This window comes from Culex quinquefasciatus, chromosome 1 (genome assembly GCF_015732765.1).
Source record: "Culex quinquefasciatus strain JHB chromosome 1, VPISU_Cqui_1.0_pri_paternal, whole genome shotgun sequence".
Classification (NCBI taxonomy): Eukaryota; Metazoa; Arthropoda; class Insecta; order Diptera; family Culicidae; genus Culex; species Culex quinquefasciatus.
In genome coordinates this window covers 49,065,818-49,088,628 of record NC_051861.1, presented here as the reverse complement: position 1 = coordinate 49,088,628, position 22,811 = coordinate 49,065,818, and the positions used below count along the sequence as shown (strand labels likewise).

The 22,811-nt window shown below is 37.4% G+C and overlaps 1 protein-coding gene across 6 annotated transcripts in view; it reads left to right on the top strand.

Moving 5' to 3' along the window:
• The window catches only part of LOC6034937 (cadherin-87A), a 370,702-nt gene that overhangs the window by 131,371 nt on the left and 216,520 nt on the right, over positions 1-22,811 (top strand). For 4 of the 6 annotated variants that reach the window (XM_038266992.1, XM_038266991.1, XM_038266989.1 and 1 more), the window contains exon 3: positions 22,086-22,105. The exons of the other annotated variants lie outside the window; for them this stretch is intronic. The gene's annotated coding sequence lies outside the window, so the exon portion shown is untranslated. The remainder of the gene's footprint in view (positions 1-22,085; positions 22,106-22,811) is intronic. 6 annotated transcript variants of the gene reach the window in all.

The window sequence follows — 22,811 nt, the reverse complement described above, 5'->3', positions numbered from 1 at the left end:
TTAAGTTTGAGTTTCAATCAGCGTAGCGGACAAATGAAAATGTTCAATGAGCTTTTATTAAATTTAAATAGAGTATTGGAATTGGTTCTCTTGAATTCGTAAGGTAAAATGGTTTAAAATTGAGTTTTAAAACGTACTTAAAAAACTAACTTAATCCACCTATGTGGTTGGAGCCTTCCTCACTCATTACCAACAGTAGCTGTACACAAATTTCATCTATTTTTTAGATCCGGAATAAAAATGTTTAAGTGAGATCTGGCTTCAAAAAAGTACATAAATATCACTTAAGTGGATAAATCTTGAGACAGGGATGCCCGATCTCCAATGTTTTGGGCTCATAGGAAAGGTCTTTTGATAACCTAACTAACGATGGGACGGATGGTGGATCCGGACATAGTTTACATACATTTAAGTGAGATCCGGATATATGTGAAAACATTTTTTTATACATAACCTTTGAACTACTTATCGAATCTTCAATCTGTATAAAACTCGATCTATGGGACCCTAAACCAACTCGAATGCAAAAAGGTTCGGGCCAAATCGGTTCAGCCAGTGCCGAGAAACACACATACACATACACATACAAACACATACACATACACACATACACACACACACACACACCCACATGCACACATACATTTGTTCAGTTTTCGATTCTGAGTCGACATGTATACATGAAGGTGGGTCTACGACGTTTTCATACAAAGTTCATTTTTAGAGCAGGATTATAGCCTTACCTCAGTGAGGAAGGCAAAAGCTTGATAACACATTAACTTCACAAAACTTATTTAGAATCCTTTTGGTACACTAAGCAAGTCTAACAACTTTTCATTCTTTTTTTCTTTCAGGTAATTCAAGCAGACGCAATAAAAAATAAAGGATCTCGTAGGTTTGATAAACTAATTTTTTTTTAAGATTATTTGATATAATTTTCATCAGTATAATACATTCGCTTGTGATTCCATCGAAAATTATTTGCCAGATCATAAACTTTTGACAGCAAAATTATGATTGCATTACGCCAACATAACCTTCAAGTCCAGTCCACAAACTTTTACATAATTCTGGAGAACCTCGTCTGGTTGGTACGAATAGGTGTGAATAATGCATCTTTGGCCAGTCACTCGTCATAGCTAAAATAGTTTTCCTTGTCGTCAGTTGGTAGACAAGGCACGGAAAATTACTTTTGTTTAAATATTTCGGTTTCATGATTTTTCAAAAGTTTATCAGAATTGAAACAAATAAAATAATGAAATTATATTTTCCGTTTACAAATGTTGCAAGCACCAAAATGTGACACTTCTAGTTGCCACCTCATAACTTTATCCAAATTTGTCAAACTAGCACCATCAACAAGCTGGAAGAAACTCCATTACATTTCAATTAGCATTGCGATGGCACGGTTCAGTGCACCAGCGGGGAAGTCCTTTTTCAGCGTAGGCGAATCTTGTTGTTTACCAACGGAAATGGTCAACAGTTGTATGTTTGCACTATGTAGTTGCACTTGGGTGGATAGTTTATGGACGAGAAGTTTACTGGAATAGAATTGAAGGGAGATACTAGTTTATTCAATGTGTTTTTGAATGTTCAATCAACACAATTTAACAGTCTTAATTGTTTTACACAATCATACAGCAATATATTTTTAAATTACTTTATATTACACACTACATGTAGAGCTTTTCAAAAGACGAAAATAAGTTGAATCAAATTGGAGTTAAACTTAGCACTCACATCTTTTTACTATTTGTTGTTTGCTATGCCGTTTGAGAGCTCTATTATCTCGGTTTGGTTGAGCGGCACATTTTTTTTGTGTATGGAATTGTTGATTAACAATTATTGGAGTGATAAAAAGAATGCGAATCCGTCTTTTCAATTTTAAATGTAATTTTATGCTTTTATTTTCATAATTAATAACACATTGTTGACCATACCACGTTTTGAACTAAAATCCAAAAAGGTGCATCAAATTTCTCTCAAACAGTGTTTCATTTCATTCAAACAAGTTTAAACCCACACAGAACTGCTCCCAAACACACAATATTAAACCAAGCACACACCAACATCACTCACAGGGGTAATCGGAAACTTCACAACAAACAGCCAACATGAGTTATTTTCCGGAACAAGTTTGTCTTGTTTAATTCTGGTGAGCTGTACTTCGCGTGCAATATTCATACTTTCCATTCCCACTCATACACATAAACACACACACGCTAACATACTTTCCCACAATTTTCCCACTTTTCAATAGAGAAGGGACTACATCAGCCGGCAACAACAGAATGAAATTTTTCGTTCGTCCTGTTTGCTGGAACGGAAAAGTTTTTTCCATTTGAAACCAGGGTTTTTTTTTCGCCAGAGGCCTCAACTTTTTTCTCACAAGCATTCACGAATGCGAAGGGAAACACACTTTCACTGATTTCGTCCGGAGCACCTGATTGGTCCGGATATGCTGTTGCTGCTCTGGAGTGTTTGCATGATTATGAGCACATGAATTTTGTGTGCCTGCCTGGAGGTGAGGAGTTGCCGAATATCCAAAATTGTTGCTGGCGTCAAATTCTGAAACCTCTGTAATTTTGAAAGTTTGTCTGTGATCCTCCCGATGCTTGGTGGTCACAAGGGAAACTTTCTTTGTATGCTCGATAAAAGCACACAGATATAATTAGTTTGTAAAAACTTGTAACAATGTTTTGCTTACCAAGTTGTGTTTGATCCAAACAAATCACACGATGGGTAATGTGTGGGGGGAAAGGGGATACAACCCCAAATATGAGCTTGAATGGTCGTTACAGGAGGTGGCGTGTTAAATTTAAATTTGAATGGAAGTTAACACAAAAAGATTTTTTTCCAAAAATGTCACTCAAGTTCACTGAAGCGTTTATTTACAACACGTCAATTTTCGTTAAATTTTTGGCAGATTTAAGTTCAAAATACTATTTTAGGCAACTTTCAATGCTTTATCTTAGTGGTCCTCAGCTGAATGAACCTCACGAGCCATTTTGGAATTTTGCCGAAGTATCGCGGGCCGCACGTTAGATAAAATTAGAAAATCAAATATGATTTGATTTTGAAATTTTGCTTTTTTCACAAAAATCAAAAATTGACTGTTTTTATATGAAATTCATAGAAATATTTTTATCTTTTTTTTAACAAACTTTTTGAAAACCGGCCTTCGTCATGCATACGGAACTGGTTTAACCAGACTTCACCAAAATTTAGAGCCAATTTGGTCAAAGCAGTGTTGAGATATCGTGGCACCCGTTTTTTTTAGCTGCTAACTCCAAATAGTTATATTTTAGCAGTGAAATGTCTCCAAATTTATTCTGTAAATAGTTGAAAATTTATATTTAAATGTCTTAAACACAGATGGAAAAAAGTTATAGCACTGACGAACTGACGTGCCACCCCATACATATTTCTGAGGAAATTCTAACCGCAAATTCTCCAGCGAACACCAACTCCATCTACCTTCAGGTTCGCTAAACTAATTCTCTCTTCCACACGTGTTTTCGATATTGCGACTATGATTCAACTTGTAACCTGCGTCGTTTCAAAAAGGTATGCGCTCAGAACGATTTTAGAGCGCGCTGTTTGTTTCGGCGAAAGCGTGTGTCAGTTTATGTTGACTTCAACAATACATTGCATGTAAACATTGGTGCGAAGCGAGAGCAGAGAGCTAGTGAAGTAAGGGAAGAGAGAAAAATCGGTTGACAGATTGTTCGTTAGAAGCAAAAACGCCAAACAAGAAGAAGACAGCTGCGGTCAAAAGTGGTTTGCGCGTGGCACGTCAGTTCGTCAGTGGTTACAGTGTGTGCTTAGCTAAAACAAATCCATGACACTATTGACGATTACATGTATCTAACCCCTTAAGACGCGTTTTTCTCAAAATGTCAAAAAGTGACGTGTGACAATACAACACGACAATAGAGGAGAAAAGCAACTCGCGACAAAATTTTGAGGCTAGGAATTTTGACAGGTATGATTTTCATAAAGTATTCGCCTCCTTCTGGGATGGGATAAACAGAGAGAAAAAAACCTATTGTCAAACTAAACCACTTTCAACATGGCCGCTTCTGTCAACCTAAACCAGTCCTTTCTTATTAGAAGAAAATGAGAAGTATTGTAATTTAAGTTGAAAAAAATTTAAAAAAAATTAAATCAATATCACAAATAATTGTAAATTGCATTAATAGATTGTTTAAAATATTTTCAATTGAACGGCATTTATTTCTATCGTACACCGAATGTTGACTTATCAGCATTTTCATTTTAAAAAACAATACATTTCATGAACTGACTATTCTTTTGCCCATTTAAAACTATTGTTATTTTTTTCGCGTTACATAGAAATGTCATCTAGATTGAACAATATTAAACCTGTGCTTCCCATGAAATTAAAATGTGGCGTGAAGAAACAACATCGTACTGGATTTAAAGAGTAAACAAAGAAAAAGGCCACAGTTTAGCCTATTTGATTTTTTTCGCACCTTTTTATTTCAACTCTTTGCCACAAATTGAAAAACAAACTTTTTTGCTCTTTGAAGTGAATTAATTGGTACAAATTTGAATTTTTGCCAGCCATTTCTTTCGATTCTGACACCTTAGGGCGTGCGACCTATGGAATGTTAACTTTCTTTAAAGTTGAGTAAAAATTGCCGTTGAGTTCGACGTGCTCCTCTTTGGGGAACTGGAAAAGATTTATTTACTTTCTTTGCGTAACGGGACAACGACAGGAGCAGATCTAAGAAAAAATCTCCCCTCCCATTTAATGACTTGCAGGCTCGCTTGTATGCTTTTTAGGATTTTTTTAGATTGAAGTAAGAAAACGCATTTGAATCGTATTGCATTTTTCACATCCAAATGAAAATTAAAAATCTTTCATATAAAAAACACATAAAAAATGAAGAAGTGAACATTTTTTGACTCATCTTGATTTGCTAACCATTTCAAGTAATTTGTATCCGGCAGCTCCTTATGAACGGATCCACCGTAAAACGATGGAACATAAACTCAGGATTCTCCACCCACGTCCAACCGCAAATTTTAACAGCCAATTTCTGCGAGGAAAAACTAAACAACATTTCAACCAAAGAAAAAGTCATCCGCATGCTTGAGCACTGAGTTGAAAAACATCATCAAGAAAATTTGAATTGTCAAGCTATCTGAATCACAGATTGCTTGATATTTGTTTTCGAACACGAATTTTCTTGCAAAAAACAGAAGAAGAATACAAACGTAAACACTCAAAAAGAAGTCTCTATCCAGCCGTCCCGTCCCAGGCCTCCTTTTCTCTCCCACAGAAAACCTGGGAACGAGGTAGCTGTCAAACTATGCCAAAATGTTAAAGTCACTCACAAAATGAACTTTGAGTGATTTTAGTTCATTCCTGACGTCACGATTTTCTCCCCTATAGAGGAGAAAATCATACCTGTCAAAATTCCTAGCCTCAAAATTTTGTCGCGAGTTGCTTTTCTCCTCTATATCGCGATATCTCATAATCCTAATTGACGTCCAAATAGAGAAATTAATTTGTCATTCAAAATTTTGTCAGCTGAAAACGGATGATTGGAAACGATAATATGTCCAATGTGATTTGTGATTTTGCAAAACCGTCTGAAAATCGATTTTTTAAACCTTTTTTGTTCGTTCGCTTTTGGGTTGGAGCTTATTATTTATACCATGACCAAACCAATTTTCTAGCGAAATTGAAATACATATTCAGCAAACTGAAAATGATGCAAACTGAGAGGACTCGCATCGTTTCGCAGGACAGCCTAGCTTCTGTCCGTGCCAGTAGAGTAGAGCCATTCGAATGCCGCGAGTTGACTGACGTGACGTGACGTTTGGCTGATGTAAATTGACCATTTCGACTCCGAGGGCCCACGACGTTACCGTCGAGTTTGGGGCACCTGCAATGTTCCACGCCGTGGATATGTGATGGTTCTGGATTGTAATTTCATTATTTTACGCCTCATTGTCTTTGATCGATGCCGGGGTGTGGAGTGAGGGTTGTGGTTTTTCTGTTTGAACAAGTCGTCGCCATCGTGCTAACTTGTCGTACGTGCATTTTGGGCCAAATTGAGTTAAGAACGCCATTTTGTGCAGCTCACAATGCCTCACCTTTTGACCTTCACAGATCCCCAAAATTCGATTTCAATCCTGAGATATTCAACAAAAACCGAAAAAACTCCGTGCATTTTTGTCACTTTACATATGGGTCATTCCATCTCAACTGTGCACGAAAAAGTGCAAATTTGAAAATTACCCTCTCCGATCCTGCTCAAATTTGGCAGAGCGGTTGATACTATCAAAACATGCAAGAATCCCGAATTTCATCCAAATCGGACCACCCCCTCCATTTTTGTACCTCCCCAAAAAATCGACTTTTTGGTGATTTTTGAGCAAACCTCCTAGTTTCAAACGACGATAACTCAGGAACCACAAATCTTAGAGGGTCGGCCTTAGACTCAATTTTGAAGGAAATTGGACGTAGAGTCCATTTCCGCGATCAAAATGTTGATTAATTTATGTTTTCTACCTGTATTGCGCAATTGAAAACTTTAAACGGCCGTATCTCAAAACACCCCAACTTATTTTTTTTATTTGACCTCACCATCGTGTTCCCCGGCCAATTTTACATAAGAATCACTTATCGACAGAAATGAATATCTTTCGTTCCAGAGATATCGAATTTTAAAGTTTTGTGTTTTCGAGATTACCTACATCAGCTTCATTCGCCGCATCTGCTAGAAGCACACAGGTGGGCTGATCAATAAATGCTACCTGGTCATTTATTGAAATAATATTTCATCATAAATAATCTTTATCATATTGGGCAAAAATTAACTTTATAACATTGTAGGAAACTGGAATTAATCGCGAATGTTTATTTGCTCAAAAAATGAATTAAGTGAATTTCTGTGCTAACCCACAGGACAGAGCAATAACGACAAACAGTAAAGGGCAGAATTGGATTCCGACGGAGCGAGCAGGAAAATGCAATTAATCTTGTTAGTAACACTGAACATTACTGAGTAAATATTATGAATTAAAATGAATAAAAATTGTTGAAACGTTGTACTCTAGTGAAGGACGATCACAAGGAGTAGGAAAAGGATTTCTAGAAAGTATAAAACTGAAAAATGTAAGAAAATCACAAAGTTTGATCTGCTGCAAAACAGCTAATTCCCCAAATTTAGTTGCGATGATTTCGACACCGTCCGAACAACAGTTTTTTTTCTTCTATCATTCTTGGATTCTTGGAACACAATACGGCTGCTGTCCTCACGTATTAGCATGTTTTTAAATTAAATGTACCTTGACCAAAACCATCTTTTAATCAAATGGAGCTGGCTCATAATATAAAAATTGATTTAATATGATCAATCTTTTAATCCATAAATCAGATTTGCCAAATCATGGTAAAGTGTCAATAATAAACTATAATAATAATAATAAAGCAGGTTTTGGGGTTTTTGCAGAATGGCACTATTTTGCTACCGCCCATGATTAAGGCCCTAGGCATGGCCTCGGAGGTACTCTAAAACGGTTAGCAACATGTAAAAAACGGTGCATTCAAAATAACCCAATAAATATTATTGCTTCTAAAAATATACTTGATCCACAAGGATCTCGGAGAGCCACTGGAAAGAGAGAGAAATTGACATAATAGAAGAGCGAAAGAATTGGTGTTATGGTTGCGTCGGAGACATGGAACAAATGTCATACGATTACCCAGTAGAAACAGATCACGTTCTAAGAGGTCGCCTCTCAGCACGGTGGTTTGGTTCCGTTGGCAGATCGGTGATGCGTTCTCACGGTATGAGATAGAACGGGGTTCAATTCCCCGGCGGAATACAGTGCACAATTTTTTCGCTAATCAACTTCTTTATTCAATGTTTATCACTTTCCAATGTTTCTCACCATGAGACATGTGTTGCTCTAATAATAAATATTCCTTTCACAAAAATAGATTGATCAAGGTAGGGGAACAGCATCTAATTCCAGCGTTCCTCTAATGTTGCCATATCAGCGCTTTGGCATTCAATTACAGCTGATTAAAAGCGTTTTCAACTGAAATCGAGTGATAAATAGCTCAATAAGAAGTGAACAAGCAAGTTTCTATCAAAAGTTCTGCGAAATTTGTTGTTTAAATAGTGAAAATGAGCAAATTGGACGAAACTAGGAGCGAGGACTTAACCTGCCAAACATACGAGAATTTCTCCTATTAGCCATTCGAATAAATATTTGCATAAAATTATAAAAATATAAATTAAATTAATCATCTCCCAGAACACCAGGTAGCAGTTATTGATCACCCGCCTGTGTGCTTCTAGCAGATGCGGCGAATGAAGCTGATGTAGGTAATCTCGAAAACACAAAACTTTAAAATTCGATATCTCTGGAACGAAACATATTCATTTCTGTCGATAAGTGATTCTTATGTAAAATTGGCCGGGGAACACGATGGTGAGGTCAAATAAAAAAATTAAGTTGGGGTGTTTTGAGATACGGCTGTTTAAAGTTTTCAATTGCGCAATACAGGTAGAAAAAATAAATTAATCAACATTTTTATCACGGAAATGGACTCTACGTCCAATTTCCTTCAAAATTGAGTTTAAGACCGACCCTCTAAGATTTGTGGTTCCTGAGTTATCGCCGTTTGAAGATAGGGGTTTTGCTCAAAAATCGCCAAAAAGTCGATTTTTTGGGGAGGTACAAAAATGGAGGGGGTGGTCCGATTTGGATGAAATTCGGCATTCTTGCATGTTTTGATAGTATCAACCGCTCTGCCAAATTTGAGCAGGATCGGAGAGGGTAATTTTCAAGTGCTGTTCCGCTTCAGATGGAATGACCCATATGAAAGTAGTTTCAATCTTGTCGTGCTATCTTGTCACTCCATGAAAATTGATGTAAGTGCGACAAAAGGCCAAAGGGATTTCAGGCCAGGAAAGTCAGGATGCGTTTGTCGCACGTACAAGCTAGACTACCGTAAACATTTGTAATTATAACTCGGGACTCCAGCTCGTTTTTGTATATTCAAGGTCAAACATTAAAACGCGTTTTTCTCGGAACGTCAAAATGGCGGGTGCGACAGGATAGCACGACGACGTCGAAGTGCTGCTGGTCAGTCAGAAAATGTTTATTTATTTGTTTATTTTATCCGACTGGTAAACTGTCGCTCTTGGGTAATTTACTCATTACGAAAACAGGAGCAAATCAATCATGTTTGAAATGTTTGCTACTCGAATTTGGCTGTGTATTTTGGATAGTGTATCTCTTAATTCATTAAAACATGTTTTGATCACTAAAGCGAATAAAATTCAACATTGAAGTTGTATTAAAGTACGGAGCACCCTACCGCAGAAATATGCATGCTCCTTTCGAGTTGCATTCCAGATTACATGACAGTCTTTTGCATATGTCTTGCATATTTTTGTGCAATTTTGGAGCTCAGATTCCAGACCCGGCAATCCCGTGGAATCCCTCTTTGATGTGGTGTACAAATTCCTGGATTGCCTTGAACCAGACATAAGCCGGACCCCCGGGCAGTGTCATGGTCTCGTAGAATGTAAAGCTTGTTGAATTTTTATCATCTTCTGGTGGCGTTGCATGGTTGGCCGTTCCTGTTATTGGCCGGCCGAAGCAAAAATTTATTCCACCAGACGATCACCGTGACCCGGCGGTGCGACAGAACTACGACAGGGTGGAATAGTAGAAGTTTTGGAAAGCCGGGAGATTGTAGACGGCTGGTAGTTGGTTGGCTTTAGTTCCTCGGTTGTGCAACTACTTCTACAGATACGACTTTTCTGTGCGTGAGTGTGGATAAAAAATGCAAATTTGAGGATTACGAATGGGTGAATATAATTTATTATTAAGCGGATTTTGAGAAGCCTTGACGTCGTTTTTTAGTATGGAAATTTTGCTAAGAAATTATCTGGATTGGACGATTTAATTAGTTATCGATTCACCTAATTTACGGAAAATTTATCCTTTTTGTTCACTTATGGCTTGACTCGCAAATATTTTGGCTACATAGTATTTGATTAGATTCGAAATTTACAACTGGGAAGAACGGTATTCCATAGGAGGACCAGTAATTTTTCTTACTGAAGCTTATATCGTAAAATGACTCCAGTTTCAGTCTTCGTCATAGCACAGCAAAAGTACAGCAGATCGTGAAAACTAATCAACCTGCGACCGAATAAAGCTCACTTTTATAGCATGGAAAGATCAAAAAAATATAATATCAATTTATTCCTTCATGCATTTATATCGATATTATCTGACAGTTTCACGAATCGTGGCGTCGTCTTTATGCTTGGTTTTTCCTGCTTCAATTCCGAGGTTTGGGTGCGGTACAGCAGGAAGCAACTTGTTTGAATTTAATTTTTTCCACCGTGCACATTTTCTTCGTTTTCGCCATCAACGAGGACGGTGAGTTCGCCTGGAACATGCAGCAAAAGTGGATGTGGCATTTTTCCTGGGTCACCAAGAGGCGGTGAACTGCGCTGCAGACAGACAAATCGGCAAAGTGGTTTTTAGGGAGGAGACAGGACCGTAGGGTCTTCTAAGAAATCCTTGAAGCTTGACTGATTCTTAGATCGTCACTTTTTGTGTTTTAGTAATTTTTGTTGCAGATCTCCCAAACAATCAAAAATAAAAGATTCACGTGATTTTGGATGACCCCTAAAAGTTAAAAAAAATTTGTCTGATTTGCTGGATAATTAAAATTACTAAGAAATTAATAATCATTATTTCACATTGTAGTGACCATGCATAGTGTTTGATATGAAATGGATAAATTTATGATTTACCTGTGGCATCCTGAAGATTATCCTAAATTGGGCAATCAGCGATAAGCGTGTAGAGCTGTGGATGTGTGAGTGAGAAGCGAGCGTGAATCGGGAGTCAGTCGAGTAGATGAAGCCAAAGAATAAAGATGGAGCTTAGCTCCCGTTAAGATTATAAACAGTGTGTAAATAAGATATTGATAAATAGGAAGATATCACATTGGCGATCCTGCCATGTTGATAAATTGTGTTATTGGTAAAAAAAATCTGGACGAAAAAAAATGAAGGTCGATTGTGCAAAAATAAAAGTGCGTGTTCCGGCATTTTCGTGCAGCAGGACGGCATCGTAGCGACAATGGCAGCGGGCAGCCGAGCTGGCATTGCCATAACGAGACAGCGGGCCTAATGGCCGAGTTGCTGGAGTTCGGTGAGCATGTTCCGGTTTTTTTTTTATTTATTGTTTTTGTTGGTGTGAAGGGAGTGGAGCAGAAATTCACTTGTGTGTGTATCAGTTTCGCGTACACGGTCTGCTTTGTTGGGATGTTCAGCAGGTTGGGTTAGGTTTGAATGTGTGCGTCTCAAGAGATCGACGATGGGTTGATGTGTCTTCTTTCCTACACTTGTCAAAACAAAAGCGCACGATTTCGAGTTTCTCCCTTTTCATCTTCCCCCCGGGCTGTGCCTTTCGTCCAAACCACGCTAATCTTCTGCATTCGTCCCGTCATGCAAAGAGCGTAGTAATCGTTGATTCAGCGTTGCACGACCATCCCTCGGATAAGTCGACGCACACTAATCTTATCCACGGAATGAATATTGTTGTATGTGTGCGGCCCGGCCAGTGCACTCGAGGAACGAGGATTTTGTTTACATGATGCACGATTAAATGGTTCTGATTGAAGTTGTCAATAATAACATTACCCAAAATTGGGTGAGCGGTAGTGCGATGTTTACCTTATACACGATGCCGAGTTTCAATAGGAATTTTAGGCGATGTTTAGCTACTGTAAAAAAAAAGCTTTTGCAGCCAAGAGTGGCTTAAGGATAAATTTCTTGCGTAGAACAGTTAAAAAAAACAAGTAAAATGCCTGTATAAATCGCTTTAGCCTTTGGATATTAACTGTAAGGCACGGAGATGTTTTGTCGTGAGTGCAGGGCGGAGGCTTAGTGCCTGAGAGATGTGCCGGAGAGTAGCTTAGTGTCTTTAAGATGGTGGATAATCCAGGGGGATTCTAACGGCAGCCATCTTGGGGGTTTAGATTAATATCGGGCGCAAATTGCGCACAGCGAAAACATTTTTATTTTTATTTTTTTCTCTACATTGTAAATTCAGAATAACAGTAATAGAAGTCAAATTACACAGTAGTTAAGATAAACGTTTTATGTGATAAATGTAGAACTTTAAATTAGTCCATCGGCCCGGGCCCGATGTGTTCTTAATGATCCTAATTTTAATAGTATGTTTTCACATAAATTGAGAAAAATCACCTCAAAAACATAAACTACAACATGCGGTTAAATAAAAAATGGTTTCTTCCTATTTTATGACTGTAATTTGTATTTTTTTTACAGTGTTCAGTTGATTTGTGTTGGTTCCGTAATAGACAGCTGTTCTTTTTGTTCTTGTTGTGTTGGGTCCGAAATTGACAGATTGTGCTAGCTGCGGTCGAGCTGCCTGTATTGAGATATAGATGTCGCCCCCTGATATCACTAATGCCTGGTGGAGAGATGGCTTATGAATATCTGCTGTAAGGCCTTAGGGAGTAGAGACATGTAATTATTCACGGAGAGATGGCTTGTGAATGATTGCATGAAAGCCTGGTAAAGATGAGGCTCGAGGATGGCTTGTGATTATCCACTATAAGGCCAGAGGTAAAAGAGAGTTTTGAGGTTTTGTGTATAATCACTGGATTTAGAAATTCATACTTTAATTTTAATAATTTTAAATGGCTGAAATAATTTTGGAAAGCATAGTTTTGTAAGGCCTGCTTTAGAGTCCCATAAGTATTAAGTTTGGTAAAGTACTATTAAATTTATACAAAATAAAAACTTAAATTTTCAGATATCTACAATAGTTTTTTTTTTCTCAGATAATGTAAATCATAATCAGTTTGGTTAGTTGCAAAACATGAAAAGATAATGTATAGCAGAGCATAAGATTGCTCATTGAACCAAGATATGTACACATTTTCAAAATAAAATTAACTTACATTAATTAACTTTTAAACATTAGTTTGAGGAATTATAACGACATTACAGTAATAGCGTTGTAAGAGAAAGCAGATGAAATGAGCAGAGTTTTCAATGAAATTGATGGTTTGAGAGTATTGATAACGAGATAAAAATAACTGCTGCAAAAGAGTTCCTGAAAAGTTGAGTCGGGTTTAGCCCAAGGCTAACTGCTGCAAAAGAGTTCCTGAAAGTTGAGTCGGGTTTAGCCCAAGGCCAACTGCAGCAAAAGAGTTCCTGAAAAGTTGAGTCGGGTTTAGCCCAAGGCCAACTGCTGCAAAAGATTGAGTCGGGTTTAGCCCAAGGCCAATCGCCCTAAAAAGTTGAGTCGGGTTTAGCCCAAGGCCAACTGCAGCAAAAGAGTTCCTGAAAAGTTGAGTCGGGTTTAGCCCAAGGCCAACTGCTGCAATAGATTGAGTCGGGTTTAGCCCAAGGCCAATCGCCCTAAAAAGTTGAGTCGGGTTTAGCCCAAGGCCAACAGCAGCAAAAAAGTTCCTGAAAAGTTGAGTCGGGTTTAGCCCAAGGCCAACTGCTGCAATAGATTGAGTCGGGTTTAGCCCAAGGCCAATCGCCCTAAAAAGTTGAGTCGGGTTTAGCCCAAGGCCAACAGCAGCAAAAGAGTTCCTGAAAAGTTGAGTCGGGTTTAGCCCAAGGCCAACTGCTGCAATAGATTGAGTCGGGTTTAGCCCAAGGCCAATCGCCCTAAAAAGTTGAGTCGGGTTTAGCCCAAGGCCAACTGCAGCAAAAGAGTTCCTGAAAAGTTGAGTCGGGTTTAGCCCAAGGCCAACTGCTGCAAAAAGAGTTGTTGAGAAATTGATTTGTTCCGAAACTAGCTGCAGTTACTAAAGGAGTCGAGTTGAGTTATTGCAATCAGGAGGACATTACTACTGTGAGGGCAGAAGTCTGCAAATGAATAGAAAATAACATGTAAAAAAAAAAAACAAACTGTAGAAGAACTATAATTTTTGACCATTCAAATTCAATTTAAAGAAAGTTGCTGAAAAGTATTAGGATCACGCTCCAATATAATGAGTCAGTATTAATGGTTAGGGTTACAGTGTATTTTCAAAGACATGAAAATGTATCGCAAAAATGTAAATGGTTAGGTTTACTGTGTAATGTTTACTGCAGAAAGAAATCTTTCAACGTTCCAAAATTCACAAAATCTACAGGAAATGAAAGATGGGGCACCACAGCCTGCACAGAACTCATCAAAAAGAAAAACGGAAGCTTACAACACATATTAGCGAAACATTGGATTACACAATGATAAAATCCACAATAGAAAAAAACGGTTCTGCAACCAAACATTATTTTAACAATGTTCTATTGTATTTAGATTTTAAGCAGGGATCTATGTAGTCAACGTATGTTTGATGAATAAGTAAATAAATAACAAATATTATCAAGTACTACAGTTAAAAATACATATGAAAATATAAGAAAAGTATATACAAGACACGAAATGTAAGATAGCGGGCCACGAAAGTTAAAATTGTTAGCTAATAAAATTTCATATGAATAACATTATACGTACAGCATAATAACATGTTTATCTTCATATCGAGGAATCTTATATATAAGGAATAAATACAAAACGTCAACCGCAGTATGAATTGTTTTATATATAGGGTAACCACCACGACATAGTTGAATGTGACTCTTCGTGAAAGTAAATTTTGTTTAAGGTAAAGCGGTTATTCACTCTGTTAGAAAAAGAGTTCTCATCACACAATGCTACCTAATAAATTTTATAAATATATAACCCAATAGGAGGATTCCAGCGATATTAAATGATATATTTGAAACCAAGTGTATAAAATTTGTTAAAGTACTGGATGGAAATAGGAAATAGGATATTTGTGTACAGTCAAGCAACAAGGACAGTAGCTGAGATAATTAATAAATTCAAAGTTGAGGACCGATATCGAGTAAACCGGTTAAAAAGAAACATACAAATAGCAAATAGAAGTGGGATAATTAGATGAAAGGAGTATTCTAATATCACAGTTTAAATAATTTTTATAGAAGGAAGTTCATTGAAGTTTATATCTTCACGACATGGCTACGTCTGTCAATGAACACATTAATTTTAGTTAGGAGAGGAAGCCTTAGCCAATTTACATTATTCAGTTATATGATACGGTTGATTATGTTACAAAGAGCAAAGAATACGTGATTTTCACTTTATATGTTTCGTTTTAGAACTTGATATACTGCTGATTTTTTTTCTTCTTTCTTTCGTTTTTTTTTCTTCGCTACTTTAGTTGACTCGGAGGAAAGCAGGATGGTTGGAGGATCAATGCTTACGCAAAAAAGGGAACTGGATCTGCATCATCGGCATCGTTGATATTGGCAGCTTATGCTGTTAGCCTTCGCTCTACGGGACGGACACTTCGCCAGGCGTTACTAAACTAAGACGAGAAGCGACAGGAAGGATTTTAGTTTAATATTAACTTTATTGTTAGTATAACTGTACTTATCATAACTTTCAATTTGGCAAGGGGAGGATGTGGCATCCTGAAGATTATCCTAAATTGGGCAATCAGCGATAAGCGTGTAGAGCTGTGGATGTGTGAGTGAGAAGCGAGCGTGAATCGGGAGTCAGTCGAGTAGATGAAGCCAAAGAATAAAGATGGAGCTTAGCTCCCGTTAAGATTATAAACAGTGTGTAAATAAGATATTGATAAATAGGAAGATATCACATTACCTACGACTATCTTAAAATCTTCTTGCTGACATCTTTTGGTTGTTCAATAAAACATTTTGACATTTTTTATTTGAAGGGTGACGAAATTATTCTGAAACTGAATTCAACAAGCTAAGGGTTGCTACAGTAGACCACAATATCAGCAACATATGAGTTATGACCAAACACGGTCCAGAGTAAATCACAGACACAGACTGTCTGTGAGCAAATGACACTCGTTTGCAGCTGGACACGTGAAACAAAAGTAGTCTGGACCGTCTGGTAAGACCGGACGTGATGCGGCGGAATTCGTGTGAAAAAGATATTGAGTAGATTTTTTTCTTCTTAAAGTTTAAAAAAAAGAGTCGTTTTTTTAAATAATGCCAAGAAAATGCTTAATTTGGAAGCGACTCCATCTTCCAGCTTCGCTAATGCAGAGCGACGATGTTGATTACGAAGCAGCAGCACCCCTCGAGCGTCATATTATGCTACTCCATTTTGCTCGAGTGTCATCCTTAACTTGTTGTACACAGAAGCGAGTGTTCTTTGGAAACTTTTGCCGTTTTAATGGCAACAACAGCAAGGACTCTTCGTGTGCCAAGTGTCGCCCGAGTACGTGAAGTATAAAAATAAAGGTGAAAGTACAAGCAAAATGGTGTATTCTTTTATAAGAGTTGCCTCCTGTCGAAGATGACTTTTTACGACCGAGACCACTTTTGCACGGCGTAGGTGTGTGTATGTGTGTGTGCGACATTGCTGTTGTCTTTTAAATTCTTTTCGAAGAAACATTCTTTCGTTGGAAATCCGCTTCTCACTCTCCTTTTCAGTATTTTTGTGCTGGGTTCTTCTCTTATTACAAGTGAAACATTTTTTTTAATTAGTTGCACGTTTGTAGTTACGGTTTGAGAGAAGCTATTCTCCCTTAACAAATTAATTTATTACCATTTTTTTTAATTTGGAAATAACGATAACTATATACAAATTCAGTTTTTAGTAAATTAAAAATAATATATTTTTTGCCTTTCTTACAAAAGAAAGGTTTAAGGCTTTTAGAAAAACACTTTTCTCAGAAATCTTTAAAAAATCGAGCGTGGCGAGCACAGTAAAAAAATTCTGTGTAAAATCGCATGCAAAAGCATGCACATCACTTTTGTGAGCAAAAGCATGTGATATTGTATGAGAAAACGTGTACACAAAAAGCATGTGCAAAAGAAAAATAAATAAATATTGTACACCCCAAAAATAACATCAATCTGGTGAGAGTCACATCCAGATTACCAAGTCCGTGCCCCAACCATCTCGGCTATCTCGGGCCGAAGCATAAACGCCAGCAGCATAAACGTTTTACGCTGCGCGTGAAGTGTTCTTTATGGCTTCTCATAATAGATGGACAAAGTGCAATAGCGATACATATTTTTTAAGTTAATCATAGACTAACATTAAAGACTGAGTACCCTTTATATTTTTCTAATAATGTCAATTCAATATGTTATTCTTAAAAATATTCGAAACTTTAGGTCAAATTCTTACTGGGTGTTTCTGAAAAATTAATTGCACCAATATATTTGTCGGAGTTTCATCATTTTGTAAGAAAGGGTCTTTTTCACCTCTGATGATATTAAATCGGGTTTTTAATATTGAAGAAGTTGGGTTAATGTTCTCATCCCACATGTTGAACAGTTTTTTCAAAGACATACAAAAACCCATTATCAATGGATAAACACAATTGTTGCTTTTTTCCTTTTCCCTGTGGAATATATTGAAATTAGTTTTTCCCATGTACCGAGCTCAAGCGGTGATACGTTGAACGATTTTCCATATCCTATCGTCGTCATGTCCTCGACGAGAGAAGAAAATACTTACGCTGTGCAAGGAATTTCCCGCGTATATTATCAGATAAAACAAAAAACACTGATTTTCATCCGCTGCTTCAAATAGGGTTAACTCTTGCTGCGTTGATGTCGCTTAACTCCGAAGGATGAACCGAAATTGGATTCAAATTAATTTGAAATTGGATTGATTTTACGATGCTGATAAAAAAATGATTGAAACTGAAGTATGGCCGTGAATGAAGATGAATCGATCGTGTAGCACCATCGATCTCGGTGAAAAGTTGATTGTGAATTTGAAATAAAAAGAATGCTTCGGTAATTTTGCCCATAAATTGAATGCAAGTAAATTAACATTCCAACGCCCAAGGCTTCAAAAAAGTTAGAACGATAACTTCAACTCGCCGGTTTTTGCAGTAATTTGTTAGGATGTCTTAAGAGGCAGTATTTGTAAATATTGCTCGGTTTGTTCTAGAGGTCGTATCGAGGTGCTCCGATTTGGATGAAACTTTCAGCGTTTGTTTGTCTATACATGAGATGAACTCATGCCAAATATGAGCCCTCTACGACAAAGGGAAGTGGGGTAAAACGGGCTTTGAAGTTTGAGGTCGAAAAAACATAAAAAAATTTAAAATTGCTCGCATTTCCGTAAAACATAATCAATTCCAACTCTCTTAGATGCATTCGAAAGGTCTTTTGAAGCAGTTCAAAATGTGTCATAGACATCCAGGATTGGTTTGATTTTTTCTCATAGATTTTGCAAATTACTGTTAAAAATGGATTATTTTAAAACCTTAATATATTTTTGCAACAGCCTCCAACACCCATACTCCCATAGGTCAAAAGATAGGTAATTTCATGGACTATAAGTCTACGGTATTAACTTTTTGGCCAATCGCAGTTTTTCTCCTAGTTTTTCGATTTTTCTATAACAAACATTTTACAACGTTGCTTTTTGCCCTGTAGATCGCCATGGCAGCACTTTTTGGTCTCAATTTTGTCATATTCGAAATCCTCGGACAATTTCACGTAAGTTAGAAATATTGGAGTTGTAAATTTGATTGTAAAAAATGCCATTTAGAATGATTTAAAATAATTTTTAACATTTTGTCGGATTGGGAGTAAAACAGATATTCGCCTACTTGATACAGCATTTGACGTATTGATTAGTATTGATCACAGTATAAATAAATCTATTTCTTTTTTCAAAAATGTTTTATTTAATTATTTTTTAAATCAAAATTACAACTCCAACACTTCTAACTTACGTGAAATTGTCCGAGGATTCCGGATATGACAAAATTGAGACCAAAAAGTGCCGCCATGGCGATCTACAGGGCAAAAAGCAACGTTGTAACATGTTTGTTATAGAAAAATCGAAAAACTATGAGAAAAACTGCGATTGGCCAAAAAGTTATTACCGTAGGCTTATAGTCCATGAAATTCCCTAACTTTTGACCTATGTGAGTATGGGTGTTGGAGGCTGTTGCAAAAAGATATTAAGGTTTTAAAATAATCCATTTTTAACGGTAATTTGCAAAAGCTATGAGAAAAAATCAAACCAATCCTAGATGTCTATGGCACATTTTGAAGTGCTTCAAAAGACCTTTCGAATGCATTTAAGAGAGTTGGAATTGATCAAGTTTTACGCAAATGGGAGCAATTTTAAGATTTTTTATGTTTTTTCGACCTTAAACTTCAAAGCCCGTTTTACCCCACTTCCCTTTGTCGTAGAGGGCTCATATTTGGCATGAGTTCATCTCATGTATAGACAAACAAACGCTGAAAGTTTCATCCAAATCGGAGCACCTCGATACGACCTGTAACACATTGGTGAAAAACGCGCTCTTAATGATCCTAGAACATTGCAGAACTCAATTTGATCAAATCTTTTATTTTTGCGATCAAAAACATCGTTCCAACATATGGCGTCGCGGTGTTCATCAAGCTTTCATAGCATGCTAAGGAAAATTTGATGCTTTTTGAGGGAAAACCGTTGATTCCGGAGACATCGGATTGTTTGCCGATGCGCCAGGTCTAGGGACAACGAATCCATATCGTCGCCATCGTGCTAACTTGTCGTACGTGCATTTTGGGCCAAATTGAGTTAAGAACGCCATTTTGTGCAGCTCACAATGCCTCACCTTTTGACCTTCACAGATCCCCAAAATTCGTTTTCAATCCTGAGATATTCAACAAAAACCGAAAAAACTCCGTGCATTTTTGTCACTTTACATATGAAAGAAGTTTCAATCTTGTCGTGCTATCTTGTCACTCCATGAAAATTTATGTAAGTGCGACAAAAGGCCAAAGGGATTTCAGGCCAGGAAAGTCAGGATGCGTTTGTCGCACGTACAAGCTAGACTACCGTAAACATTTGTAATTATAACTCGGGACTCCAGTAACCAACTTCAACCAAACTTTGGGACAATGCACAGAATGGTCAGCCAAACAAAACGTGTTTGTTATTGTTTACATTGCGTGCTCTCGTTTTTGTATATTCAAGGTCAAACATTAAAACGCGTTTTTCTCGGAACGTCAAAATGGCGGGTGCGACATGATAGCACGACGACGTCGATATGCTCTCTTCGGGAAAAGTGTTCTCCAGACCATTCTCCATAGGCCTGACCATCCCAGAATTTGGCGCGTGATTTTCCCAGGCCTGTAGGAGCGTTTGAACAAAAAGTTCCAATTTCCCATAGTAATTCCCATGTAAAATTTAACCCTGATGCGCGCAGCCAGTTTACAACCAAATGAGCTGATATTTGGCATGAAAGTCCCTATGGGCTTGCCCTACAAGGGGAACCATTCTAAAACTTGATCCAAGAACTTTTTCAAAAACGTACCCACCCTAATATTCATAAAACTTTCAGGAGTGATTGAAAATCATCTTTTTTGTGGATTCACAGAAAAAAAATGATGGTAATATTCATCAGGAAATGGTGACAGATTTTGTGGCAAAATAAATGATAAATTTTACCCCAGAAAATGATGAATTTTCATCAGTTTCTGATGAATATTCATCAGATTCACTTTTTTACACATTTTTTATGTAACATTACACAAATTAAGAGGTAATATTCAATCTACCAAATTTTCAACATTCCAAAATTCAACTTTTTTTTTCTGTGTTGAATAAATTTTCTGTAACATGAAATTTGGTGATTTTCTACATGTATATAAAGCTAAATGAAAGCGTTTTCAACTGAAATCGAATGATAAATATCTCAAAAAGAATTGAGCAAGCAGGTTTCTATCAAAAGTTTTGCAAAATTAGTTGTTAAAATAGTGGAAATCAGCAAATCGGATGGAGTTAGAGGTGCGAGTGCTTAACCAGCCAAACATACGAGAATTTCCCCTAAGTACTGGTTTTTGCGTTTGCAACGGAATACGTACACGATTCGAATTGGATTCCGTTTCAGAATTCCGATTGAGTTAACTGGGCATTAGCTCCACCAAATTTGAGCTTGATCAGAAAAAGTTGATTTCGAATTTGTTTTTTTCTTGTGTACTGTTGAGGCGAAATGACCCGTATACAATATGAAAGTGAAAAAGTTAAAATAAAGAAAATTTCATCAGTTTCTGATGGAAAATCACACATTTAGACACAAAATCTATCACCATTCTCAGATGTAATATAACCAAAATTTTTCTGTGTTGCTGTTTTTGGACATTTATGCGAATAAATGAAGTATAGGTTGGGTATACTCAGTGTGTGCACTACCATCACCACCAACCATTGAGCTTGCTTGCTTTCTGTACCTTTTTGCATAAATTATCTCCCACCAGCTCCCTTACGATGTTTTGAATATTTCAGAACGGTAAAAGATGGATTGGTATTTATTTATAAGCATCTTTTTATTCCTTTCGTCCCAAAACCGCTTCATCTAAAATGTCCAACTTTTTTTTTTCTTTAGAGGGGCCGGTTGGACATTCTATCACGAGGGGGTAGATTTCCGGGATCAACCGGCAAGGGGGTGGAGTTTGAATTGTTGTTTGTTTTTGGCTCGTAACTTCCTGAGCTTCCGGAGACTGCACACACCACAAAACCCGAACCGATGGAAACAGCTGGGACCATGGCTGGGGCCGATGGAAATGGGCTCCGAAATTCGTCAGTTTGAGAGCTTATTTACGACCGATTTCATCCCGCTGGGCCTTCCCCGCGGACAAAACCACACCACCGAATCTTGGGGAAATATAATGAGATTATGACAAGTTTTCATTGAGTAAGAAGGATGAAAAATTCATGATGCTTATGGGATTAACGCCACTGATCGGTTGGCCAGGGCAAACCCAGTTCGGTCCCAGGCTTGGGAGTTAATTAGGATATTTGATTCTGGAAGTGGCTTTTCTTCGGCCTAGGTCATTTATCACCCGGACGGGACATAAACTTTCAGAACACCTGCTGTGACAGAATCAGAATTTTGTATTAGTTCATGAATTTATTGTATGATAATGAATAAACATAGAGCAACTGATGTATTATATATGATTCAAAGAATTAGTCAAATTATAAAACACACTATTTTTATTTTTCAGATTTCATCGTTAAAATACATGTAAGTTGAGCTTTTTCTGCAGTGTTACGTCTGTTCGTTTGATTACATAACACCAAATAGCAGAGTTTTTTAAAAGGTCCTATAGGCTATTGCCTTTCATATGTTTATAGGACCTATTCAAAGATCCTGCTGTTTATTCGACCGTATCAATAAATTTTTAGGTTAGGTTTTGGCTTTCGGTCTGTTTGGGGAATCAAAACACTTGTATGTTCTCTTCATCCGACAGGTCGAAACGTCGGATGAAGAGAACATACAAGTGTTTTGATTCCCCAAACAGACCGAAAGCCAAAACCTAACCTAAAAGACCTATTCAAAAATAAAAAAAACTCTGGAATTCTTTTTATCGCGTTCCCTTATGTTTCCTGCCACATAGTTTCTAGCTTTCAACGTCAATTCATGGAAACACGTCCGTAATTCGATATCAGTTTTCACTGGATTTATTTTCCATTTCTTTTCTCCAGCGGGAGATTCCACACTCGTACCACCCTCTGCTTCCTGCCTCGCTGAAAGTTCAAACATTCAACCCAAAGCGAAGAGTTCCCAATCGAATTAGTTATCATTCCTCCGAATGATGAAGAATGCTTCGCCCGACACTGATCAACCCCTCGAAATTTATACCTCCCGGTTCGCAGTGGCAGTATTATGTTACGATAAGAAACTAATTTCAAAAATTAGACGCTTCCTCAAGCAGCGGCCGAGTCGAACG